General features: G+C 27.6%; 1 protein-coding gene and 1 long non-coding RNA gene across 2 annotated transcripts in view; one reads left to right on the top strand and one right to left on the bottom strand.

The window, feature by feature from the left end:
* Window positions 1-232: 232 nt before the first annotated feature.
* LOC142333318 (uncharacterized) lies at window positions 233-9976 on the bottom strand. Its single transcript, XR_012758584.1, has 3 exons — window positions 9789-9976; window positions 7238-7524; window positions 233-446 (listed from the first exon to the last, which is right to left on the bottom strand). It is a non-coding gene; the product is annotated as an uncharacterized LOC142333318 (long non-coding RNA).
* A 300-nt stretch (window positions 9977-10276) lies between these two features.
* The window catches only part of LOC142332835 (dynein axonemal heavy chain 10-like), a 64844-nt gene continuing 62857 nt past the window's right edge, over window positions 10277-12263 (top strand). The window contains exon 1 of the mRNA XM_075379460.1: window positions 10277-10495. The gene's annotated coding sequence lies outside the window, so the exon portion shown is untranslated. The remainder of the gene's footprint in view (window positions 10496-12263) is intronic.

Here is a 12263-nt window from a genome sequence, read left to right on the forward strand (position 1 = left end):
CATTACACTCGTTTTTGGGCAGTGTAAAAATTGAGATACACCAATGAACTGTTAAAAGCTTTTTCCAAAAAACTGTCTGCCTTTAAAAAAATCCTGTCCTTGAACCCACCTTCAATTTATAATTAGTACAAAGTAACTGTGTACCACCTTAAGGGAGGTACAAATAATGTTAATTTTTCCATTATGTTAATATAACAATATATATTCTATAACATTAAAAACAAACCTGCAAATCCACTTCTAATAACACTTTACTCGTACATCCGTCCAGCTTTCCTTTCTAATTACATGCTTCACTTTAGACCTGAAGAATACATGTGCTGTTGCTGCTTTTTGAGGTCACAAATCAAATTTTATGATCAAATAGTAAATGTAATCATAACAGCAAGTGTTTCCTTAAACCCAACTGATGCAGGGATGATATAATACTGCCTATTATTGTGTACCTAATTAACAGGATTTGTAATTGGATCTCATCAGTGATCAATGACAGCTGATTGGTGATTATAATTATTATTTATTACGTTAGTTATGTTATGTTAATGTGCTATAAACTAATACTATAATGCCAGATTAAACTAATGGTTAAAATGTAGATAGACATTGGCAATATAAGTTGTAAAAATGTTTGACTTCTTAGTAAGCAGTATTATATTTTACTTGATAATGTAAATCTATTTCATGTGTTCCTGTTGCTTTTTACTATCCTGCCTAGCGCTATAGCAGTGGAAGTTGAAAGTATGGTAACCCATCAAAATAACCTTTTAAATAAAAACTACAGTGAGACAAGAGGATGGTCTTACAATATTACTCGATTGTGCTCTGGAAAAATTAATTGCAGAATATAATAGGAAAATACAAATACTTAATAAAAATGGGTGGAGGGGGGGGGGGGTTAACATCTTAATACTTAAATGTAAATGTTCTACCATTAGCTGATGATCTGGTAACTTTGGTAAAAGACTTTAGATAGAGAAAATGAAAATCAAGAACTAGAAAAATGTGCAAACAAAATTAGGCTACAAATCTTATATAATGGATTCCAATAATAAAAGTAGAATCCAAACGGTGAAAATTTCAGAATAAGAATCAATCAAGAGTCAAAAATTTAAAGCAAAATAATTATGCTGAACATGTTTTAGAAAAAAATAAAAACCGGAACACAAAAAATCAAAGTGGCTTTCATCTTACAAAATTTCTTAGGAAAATCTAATAATTGTAACTTTACGGCCAAAACTCAAAATAATACTGCTAAATTAAGCAAATCTGAAGAATTTTACCAAAATTTTTAAAAGTCATACAATTAGAAAAAGAACTAATTTTATGGTCACTTGACTGGAATGGATGAAAATAAATTAATGAAACAAATATTTAACTTTTTTTTAAAAAAAGGAAAACCAAATAAGCTAGTTAAAAAAATGTAAGATCTCAAATTATTAAATATTTCCACAGAAGTAATTTCTGATGAAATCTTTCAGAAAACTAATCTTTCAAGAAAACTAGATAACAGCAATAAAGTAAGCAATAAATAGCAAGATGATAAAGCAAGCAGTAACGTATGCAAGGTAATAAATAGCAATAAAAGGACTAAAATAAAATAGCAATAAGATACGTTTCTAACTTTTGAAATGCACTCTAGCTTATCAGAAACAAAACTGAATCAATATGTATTGACACCCTCAGCTATTGAATCTGCACGTTTTTTTTATTTATTAGTTCACATCTTATTTGCATTGACAATAGGATTCACACATTTATACACTGAACCTAATTGAATGACTAATTACCAAATTTATCAGGAACATGAAAATAAAAGATTTTAAGACAGATTAGCTTTATAATTTCATCCAGATTAGGATGCAAAATTAAAATAACTTGATCAAAAATTTTCTCAAGAACTCTTATGACTTGAAATTATAACTACAGTGGCTTCTTCAAAACAAACAATATAGCACATTCAGAGTTGTAACTTATTCAGAGTTGTATCTTACTGTGCAATATCTTATCTGTAAAAGCATCTTCAAGAAAAGAATTTCATTTAAAAACATTTCATTACAATGAATAAACATTGAAACACATTTTTTTGAAATGATTGCCTTTACATAGTAATTTTTAATATAATTTAAAACATAATTTCAAAGACACTTAATGCTAAACATTGACAATATTAATATAACCATCTATGATCTCACCATTTGTGTTCCATTTACTTCTGTTGGATTATATAATTCTATGATAGTTTATAATTTAAAACATTATGAAGTGTTTATAAACATTATCTTAACACTAAAAAAACAGCTGAAGTTCATTACTGTTTGAAAGACCTATAGAATTTCTTAGGAAAAATCTTATAAAAGTTGTAAATATACAAATATGTATTTAGAGCACGTAACACTTTTTGGCAGTAACAGTAGATAAGAAATCCAGAAAGAAACACAACAGAACCTTTAGAATTTTAATTACATTGTTCAATGTTGAAGATTTTGTACCTAATTAAAAAAAATTAGTTTAAAACATTTGTTCTCAAAGTGGGCGATAATGCCCAATCTGAAAATTGGAGGCATTCAAGCTGTCTAGGAAGGTGATGGCTGATAGGAAGGTAACGGCAAAAATTATGTTTTCCTGATATTTCAAATTAAAATTAAATACTTACTAAAATATTTTTCAATTGAAAGCTTTGTTTTAAAATTATTGTATTGTTATACTGAATACGCTATCACTGTTATTATATAATTATATATCATTCATTCTGTGAAACCTCCTATGCGCCTCAAAAATCAATTTTGAGTTGTATATCACTGGAATCAGCTTTTCAAACTCTACAAGTCTATGCGGTGAAAAAAAGAAATCTCCTAGGTAAAAACTGAATATTTCTCAAACCTCTTGTGTAACATTAATCCACACGGGAGTTTTCCTCTATTTGATATCGTTATGTAGATGGCTTAGGGTGAACTATGTTATGTGAACCAGATGTTACTTAAGAGATTTCATGCAATCAGCTGTTTGTACTTGTTTGTATTAATGTGGTTAATGGTTTTTTGTTTTTTATGTAGATTTAACTGTGTTTTATTAATGGTTTTCGTAAATAATCAATGAAAATGATAGCTAAATTTAGTACATCCTAACCTTAAATTGAATTATACAAATTATATTAAAAAGGAATTGAAATTAACTTACCAGTAAATTTTCTTGTTGCTAAGCTCAGTAGAAGTTCCCCACAACTAAAAATGGGATTACTTTTATTCATATTTTCAAAAACACAGTTTTAATGGTCAAAATTTACTGGTAAGTTAATTTCAATTCCTTTAAATATAATTTGTATAATTCAATTTAAGGTTAGGATGTACTAAATTTAGCTATCATTTTCATTGATTATTTACGAAAACCATTAATGATACCATATGAAATTTGTAATAATTTTTTCCCTAATTATGTTATTTGTTTAAGGTATTGACCTATAAGCAGAATTTGTTTCAAGATTCTTTAGAAATAACTTTTAGTACTCAGATTAAAAATCTGTTATGGTTACATTTTTCCTTATAGCCTAAAGTATCTTATAATAGAAAATTCATTACACATTTTTTTGTTATGATTTTGTTGTATTATGTTCTTTTTCTAGAAACCCAAGGGGCAACAAAAGATGAATTTGTTAATGAAATTGAAACAGAAGCAGTCCAGAGCTCCTGTCCTTTAGACAAAACTGGTAAGTCTTGATGTTTAAAAGATTTTTTTAATTGCAGTCTCTGCAGCCATTTTTACACACTAAATTCAATCTATCCTTTAACTTTATTTTAATAAGTTTAAAATTGGTAATATGTTCTAGTAAGCTGATAATTTCTTGATAATTACTTTTTTTTAGATGTGCACTTTGCACATCTAACATGCTGAATGCCTTGCGTGATGATCCTATGCTATTAAGTAAACAATATAAATCGGTTAAATAATATCTGGTAGCTCTGTCAACAAAATAAAATTCCAACATTCATAAATTTTTGTTCACTACCATATTATTAGCTTTTATGATTTTTTCTTTCAGGTACCCCAGATCAGTTGAAGGTATATTGAAAGCAGCGGTAGGTGCAAATGCCAGTATCGAATTAGTTCAACGAAATGGATCTTCTTTTGATGAAGCCAATGAAGATAGAATCCTTTTTTGTAATTCGTTGATACCGATTTCAGGTAACACTGCTGTCTATATATTTTTAGATTCTAATAATGAATATTCACAAGACCAGCTAGAGTTTATTGATATAGTTGTCTCAAATAACACACCAAACAATAATTCAAGAGCTATTTCATCATTGGTTGACTCTGAGGTAAATTCTGAAAGACCTAGTATTGAATTGACTGTTATTTTGAGGAAGTTGGCTCAAATATTCCTACTGCGACTAACACCTCTTGTGAGGAAGTAAATAAGGTTAGAAAGCCAAAAAAATTAAGTATTGCCGAGATAAAAAAACATGAAACATAAATAAAAAAAAAAACAAAAAACATAGAGCTTCAGAAAAAAGTATTTAGGAGATAAAAGAGTTGGAAGACAGGTTGTAGGAACACTTGTAAAGGAAGCTAGATCCCTAAAAGGTAAATGTAACCATGTCTTATTACCCGGACCTTCAAAAAGAACGAATCAAACTTTTTTGTGCACTACGGTATCTGATACCAAGCAACAGGAAATATTTAATCATTTTTGGCATAGTCCTACCTCTTGGAAAGAAAAACAAACATTTGTGACAACTTTAGTTAATTCAAGGCCCATTATTAAAAGAAGAAGCTACACACATCTCAAAAACGTCAAATTGGAGGGACATGACAACCTACTGGAAAATGATGGTGGAGAGAAGATAAGGGTATGTAGAATTTTTTTTTAGACACTTGATCTTGGAGAGGATACATTTAAAAGACGGGTTTATAGATCAGGACAACTCAATAAGATAAGTGAGAATGGAGAATCAATTGATGAATTAGATGGACAGACTGATAAAATAACAGAAAAGAACCAAAAGAGAGATTATAAAAAAAAGAGCTAAGTCCCAATAAGTGACACAAAAAAATCAAAATCTCCAGGAACTTAAAAAAGTTATAAAGATTTTTGGCCCTTCTATGATGGTCTTCCATTCATTTGTGCAGGAAAACGAGGAGCAACAGAACATGTTAAGGTAAAAAGAAATAAAAAAAAATGTAAAGAAAGGTGTCAACAAATTAATATTTTTAATAAAATAATATTATACTGTACATTTATTATGTAGAACTATAATGTACAGAACTGTTACTTTAAACTTTTAAGAGTGTTTTTATATTTTCATGGTATACTAATGAAGCTACAGTTATTAGTTTTATTTTTAGTTGGTAAACCTAATTGTAATAATTCAATACAAAGTTTAATTTTTTGTTTATAAAAGTCTGATTAAGTTATAAGTCAGTAGGATAAGAAACTAATTAAATATTCCTTGTAATGTTACTATATTTTTTTTTTTATCTTTTAACTGTTACTTTAATTTTTAAGAGTGTTTTTATATTTTCAGTGTACTAATGAAGGAATAGTTATTCATTAATTTATTTTTAGTTTGCAAGCCTAAAGGTAATTAACTAATTAAATATCTCTTATAATGTATTTTTGTACTGTTATCTCTATGTATTTTACATTCTATCTGTACAATTACTTTGTTTCCTAGTAATTTCAATAATTAAGAAAAACATTTTATAATATGGACCTAATAATATCATAAACGTACTAGGTTTCAGTTTAAGAAAAAGGCAGGCAAAATTAAGTTTCTAGGCAGACAGATGTTTTTCAAAGCATATTTTTCAACTATAACTAAAACATCCAAGAATAAAGTTCAAAAGGCCCTATGTAGCTGATCACCATTGTTTGAAATCACCTACATGGCAAAACAAACACATAGTATTTTTTTTAATTGTAAGAAATCTTCTAAGCAAGTAATAGATGAAAAAAAGAATTTATCTTAAAAACAGGTAATTAGAAATCTTAGATTAAATTTACGATATAACTGTAATATTGCATTCTGTTAATTCAATTCCAAAGGTTTTTCTGCTCTCCTGAAAAATTTAGGTCTTTGCAGGTAGGAGGTTGCATAGAATGAATGATGATGTATATATATTGTTATATAACTATACAATTAAATATGCATTTTAATTGCTCTCATTTAAAGTGTAAGATTCAACTCAGAAATAGGATATGCCACATTTAAAAACAATTGCAGTTGTTTTTTTTTTAAGAGAACTACAATTATTATTTTTAACAGTTGGTAAGTTTTAGGCTAGAAACGTTTTGATTCTTAATGTGGGTGGTGGGTGAAAAAGTTTAAGAATCAATTGTTTAAAAGAACATTATTACATAAAAAAACAAAAAAAAAACATTGTGAATATTTACACTGTACAACTATGCTGGCCAGGGGTTTGTCAAGCTCATCATTTGGCCAATAACATTTTACTTTACTTTATAATCTTCAATTTCCAGGATCTTATTCTGCACATTGTTGTGGAATCATAATACTGTAAGGAGTTGTGGTTGGATATTATCTAACCCAAGTCTCCCTGCCGCCACTGAGTTAGTTATAATTTAGTAATGGAAAGAATGATCTATCGTAATTATAAGATATAATGTTAAGAATTAATTAACATATAGTATTTATTAAACACATCGAGATCAAATGTTAAGTAGAATTTTGGACAAGTGTTCAAATGACATAACCTGAGCCTATAATCACAAATAAAAATAAATTTTGCATTGTTTTGTAAAACGGAAAAGTTAAAATTTGTTTTAAAACAATTAAAACAAAATTTCTTCCCTTGGAGAAACTGATTCATTAACCTCTTAATTTTTTCTTCCTATAAAAATCTGAATTCTAGTTTTAATTCTCTAAATAGGATTTTTTTACATTTAATTTTAATTAATGATTCTATATTAGGGTTACAATTTGACTATCAGTTTCAGATTAATGCCTTAATAATATTCAAAATACTTATTAACATGGAAATTAGAACTAACAAGCATAAGTAATAAAACGTAACTTCGTTCATAAAAAATATTAAAAAAGTTTCAGTTAAAAGATACACCATTATTAGGTCTAAATACACTATAAACATAACGTCTTTAAAATTACTTATAATTTTATTTAAAACTATTAGTATGTTTAACTGTAAATAATTAATGTAAAACGGGTTCAAAAATTCACATTCATATTGTGTACAATTAACTATACATGTCATTACTTACTTTTAGGTAAGGACCACGACGCAAAATAGTATTTCTTTATTAGCTGAAACCAATCAGTCAAATTATTTTTCTATCAAATTCTCTTAGTAAGCATTCAAGTAAGATTACTTGGAATAACAAATTAATCTAAATCGTTTAACTGAGAAATAGCCGTAAACAGTACCGTTACAAAGGACGTCAACAGTATACAACCATGTGAGTTGATGTATTTAACGCATTCTCACGTCGCTTAAGAGAAAACAATGTTAATCTGCCGCCATTTTTGATGCGTTTTTTAAAAATCTACCCTGGAAACAAGTCAAGTGAGTGTTATAAATGGATTAAAATCAGCAATATTCTGGAACTTATAAAAACCTAATAATAAGGATAGATTAAATTAAAATACTATACTTACATTATTTATTCACACGAATTCATTATCTTTTTTTCTATATACACATACATTTTAATTTTTTTATCCAAAATTTATTTTATTTCCATCAAATTACTTATAAACATTATTGCAATATTTAGCAGAGTTAATTTACTATTTTTTTTTTTAACCTATCTATATATATATATATATATTAATAAGTCCATTCACAGATTCCTGGATATATATTTATAAGTAAAGTAAAATATTTATTTAATAACATTTAACATTATTGTAAATCAACACATAAATATACACTAAATCACCAGATAGAATATGTTCTACTTTTTATAGACTTTATGAAATGTTTGTCTCAATCTTTCCTAAAATCTAGAATATATATATATCCTAATTCAATAACATAATTACAAAATACTATAACTTATGCTATATAAACTTATCTTATTTTAATATTTAATGGTGTTACTTCTCTTGTTTTTACAAATAACTGTGTATCTCGTATAGCAATGAAAACAGTATTATTTTCAGTATTTTGTTTTCATCGTGCCTACATATCATCATAATATATCACAATTCTTCATTATTATAATAAATATATTTATTTTGAAACTAACAAGAATAATGGTTGTTGATTTTTATTTAGAACAAAAGAATATTCCATAATAATTTTACTTTAAGGTAAAAGAAAATAATGAAAATACACAATATACCGTAATTACATGAGCGATGTTATAAATTGATTTAAACAGGAATTGTGATTCACTGTTTACAATGTTATTTTGTTTCTTAGAATCGAGTTAAAATCTCTTAATTTTAAGACATTACCCCAGAATACTGAATTCTGGGGTAATGCATTGTTTCATCTCTCATAACAAGCGACCGACCGACACGGACAGTTTAATATTAATTTTTTTAAACAACGTTAACAAACGAACGTAATCAAGATATCCAAACGGTAATAAGGTTTTCCATTATTTCTTTTTACCTAATATAATTTACACTTACTTTACTTTATAATTGCACTTGGATAAAAAAAAAACCAGTCTGCGTCCTTCATATATTTTTTTTGGTTTTTTTACTAAATATCGCTATTATTTATTTTGATATAAAAAACATCAGTTTTAAAAAAACATAATAGTGCAATTAAAAATAAAATGTTATCTCCACTTTAGTATCACAAAAAGTAGCAGCGAGCTAGCCTGTTACACAAAAGGTGTCGGGGTCGATTCTCTGTCAGGATCTGAACAAAATTTTACAACTTAGACTATATCATCTTTACTAACTAATCTGAAAAAACACAAAAGGACCATTTATTTTAATTCAGATGATAAAAAATATTAATGAATAGTACAAAAGGGGATTATGATATAAAACGATTATTTCCAAATTTATCTCAAGTCGACTACCGTATTTCACAGTACAGCCCAGCACATCTATAATACAAATAAGCGCTATCTTCCTTCTTATCCGCCGAAAGGTCCCGGTTCGTATACCGGTCAGGCTTGAAACTTTAATTCACTTCAAAATTTCAATACGGTACTTCCCCACACAACCTCCAACTGAATATAGTGAATATTAAATAATAATAAATTATTGAATTAAAATAGTATTATCGTTTCTTCGAGCAGAAAAGGTCAGATTTTGTACTCGAATTTTTTTTTTATTAAATTTATATTTAATACAAAAACAATATTAAGAAAACAAACTTAAACGAAGAAATAAATATATCACGGAGAATATAACATCGATTTTAATTATTTAAAAATTTTTTTTTTTTATAAATAATAGTAAAATTATTATAATATATTGATTCGTTATTAAATTAAAAAAAAAAAAATTTACCGTAAAAATTATTTTTTTTTCCACTTCCTTACCTTGGAAGATTTATTCTATGTAGTGTTGAATAATTCAAACGCAACGCATCGAATTATATGATGCCAAAACTTGGCAGGTACGGGGCCAAGGGGGGAAGGAAAAGTCAGGCTAATGGCAACATGGCATCTGTTAATCACTAAATGTTAGAACTGTGTTTTATGAATACAACCCTCCCTATTAAGAATAATATTAACCGAAGCGAACGGGTTTCTTAAATAATTTTGAAGTAATTTTCAGTTTCAGTAAACCTTATTATCTCTAAATAATTAATATATTAAATTATTTATTTATTTGTATACTCACATACGCGCGCACAATTTTAATTATATATAAATACTGAAATATACTATTCTATATAAATATAATTTTTTTTCTCACTCAAAATCTCTTTTTGCTAAACCTTTGTAATGTTACGATTCGGTTGAATGCGAATTGTATAATAGAATAAATCATTTTTAACAGCAAAAATAAACAGTATAAAAGAAAAAGATGGCTTCTGAACGATATAATGAAAGAAAAAAAAATTAGTAGTGTGGTAAGTTTGTACGTATTGGAGACTGTGAGAGGGAGTGTGCACAGAGAATGGAACAAGATAGGTGAGTGCATTTGACTTTCTCGTTTTCCACCTGGTTCGTCAAAAACAACTGCGTATGTCAAAATGTGTTACGTAGATGAAAAATTATATTTATTCGGGAGTGTGCACGGAGAATGGAACAAGATAGTATTATAACTATTGAGTGCATTTGACTTTCTCGTTCATCAAAAACAACTGAGTGTGTCAAAATGTGTTATATTGTATTGTGTTTATTATATTATTAGTTGTTTCCATTATATTAAGCGATGTAGAGAAAATAAACAAATCTTACATAGTAATATTATTTAACATTTTCTTTCTGATAATTTATTAATCTAACAAAAGTGTTATTAACGACGTTGTCGTACAGTAAATGGTTATTTCTTTACGATCTGTAGTGGTGTTTTTTTAGAAAATATTTCTAAATGTAAACTAGGTAAGTTCTTTGAAATATTTTGTAATAAGAAAAATAGTACTCAATTAAATAATGGTTAACTTATGGGAATTTAATGAACTAAATTTTTATAAAGTACAGATTACTTTATAAAAATATGGAACTAAAATAATTTGCTTTCAAGTAAGTACCGGTACACTAGAAGAGAATAGGTACTTGCTTGAAAGCAAATTATTCTTTTGTAGACTAAACATTTTATTTACGTTTTAATAAAATAATATTATTATTTCTATTTAAATCTGCTCTTCTTACTAATTATTTCGGATATCAATATTTTATTGAAGTTATATTTTTTGTTTAAAAAAAATTAGATTTCTGTTAATAACAAAACCTTTTGCCTGTGTTTACATTTGGTGATTAATAAATTAACTATCTATTTTAGAAAGTAAATTCATTTTGTTCTTCAGTTTGAAATACTTAGAAATATTTTCTTACTTTTCTTGAAACTTACATTGATGTGTTATGCAGGTCGGTTTTATGTTAGATGGTCAGACTTATTATTAATTTTTTTTGACAAAAATTTAACTAAAATTTTTATTCTGATTTTATTTTTCATAAACCGTGATAACTTACAACATAATAAATGAAAACAACTTTTAAAATTCACTTGTATGTGTTAGCTAAAGAACATAGTTAACGGTACATAAACGAGCAATGCTTTCAATTATTTAATTTTATCTAATTTTTCAATTTATATATACAATTACATCCGCGCACGTAAACGTGATGATTCCACACACACATATATATATATGTGTACATTCGCGTGCGCGCTTTTATACCTTTTTTTTTTTGGTAAATATTACTAAATATTTTTATTTTAATTTAAAGCAGAAATTTAAAAAATCGAATATTGTAATTAACAATAAAAATATAATGTCGCCGCGACCGAGTGGTACATAAGGATGTAATGATATGATTTCACTATTTATAAATTTATCTAAAGCCGATTAGTACGTTAACAGTAAGCACATCTACAATAAAAATACGCGCGCCCGCAAACACACACACACAAAGAAAGAGAGAGAGAGATTTATTTTTTAATACTATCAAAAAGTAATGTGTGAAGTTTAAGGTCTCGGGATCGATTTTTAACTTGGACACCCCTTTCTTTTTCCTGTTTAGCCTCCGGTAACTACCGTTTAGATAATTCTTCAGAGGATGAATGAGGATGATATGTATGAATGTAAATGAAGTTATAGTCTTGTACAGTCTCAGTTCGACTATTCTTGAGATGTATGGTTAATTGAAACCCAACCGCCAAAGAACACCGGTATCCAGATCTAGTATTCAAATCCGTGTAAAAATAACTGGCTTTACTAGGACTTGAACGCTGGAACTCTCGCCTTCCAAATCAGTTAATTTGGGAAGACGCGTTCACCAACCCGGTGGGTTAACTTGGACACCCCCAGATCACAAGGTATTCACATATGACTATCGCCTCCCAAAAAAAAATCATTACTGAAGGTTCTAGATTTAATTCTTGGCTTTAATTATCATTAAAACCCGATTTACATGTTGAAAGTTCACATAAAAAAATTTACATGTCGTTCACTAAAAAAAAAGAAATATTGCTTTAAACTAAAAGGATCAATTCTTGGTTTCAATATACATAATCACATGCTCAATCGCTATTAATAATAGTGATTATTATCACAACCTATTGGTTTCTTATGCAAATAAATATTTTTTATATCGACATTTATACATAAATTCGTAATAAAAGATTTTAAAAACCTACTGATAGACC

Source organism: Lycorma delicatula, chromosome 12 (assembly GCF_047948215.1).
Source record: "Lycorma delicatula isolate Av1 chromosome 12, ASM4794821v1, whole genome shotgun sequence".
Classification (NCBI taxonomy): Eukaryota; Metazoa; Arthropoda; class Insecta; order Hemiptera; family Fulgoridae; genus Lycorma; species Lycorma delicatula.